Below are 417 nucleotides of genomic sequence, written 5' to 3'. Positions count from 1 at the left end.
CCATACTCTGTGTTCCTATAAGTAAATAGCAAACTGGGACTGAAATTTAACAAAAAAATGAAAATTAAATATGTATATATTTCAAATACAAATATATATGTTTATATATATAGTTCAAGAGATGGTATCTGAAATAAGAAAAATCATTCATTTAACAGCATTCATTCAGTAACCATCAAGTATCTACAATATGTCAGGCCTGAGGGAAACAGACAATAAACAAGTAAACATATAAAAATAGAATTTCTGATCAGAATAGACTGAAATACACAGACTGTTATAGAAGGTTTTCGTACAAGATGCTTAAAGATTTATCCTAGTTCGTGTATTGTATTTCTAGAATAAAAAATAAATAAATTTTTCAGGTTCCAGGCTAGAAAAACAAATCACCTATGAAATGAATAAATCCGATTGCCT

The sequence above is a fragment of the Crocuta crocuta genome, unplaced genomic scaffold, assembly GCF_008692635.1.
Source record: "Crocuta crocuta isolate KB4526 unplaced genomic scaffold, BGI_CrCroc_1.0 scaffold581, whole genome shotgun sequence".
Lineage (NCBI taxonomy): Eukaryota > Metazoa > Chordata > Mammalia > Carnivora > Hyaenidae > Crocuta > Crocuta crocuta.
The sequence above is the reverse complement of the archived record's forward strand: the minus strand, read 5'-3'. Positions refer to the sequence as shown.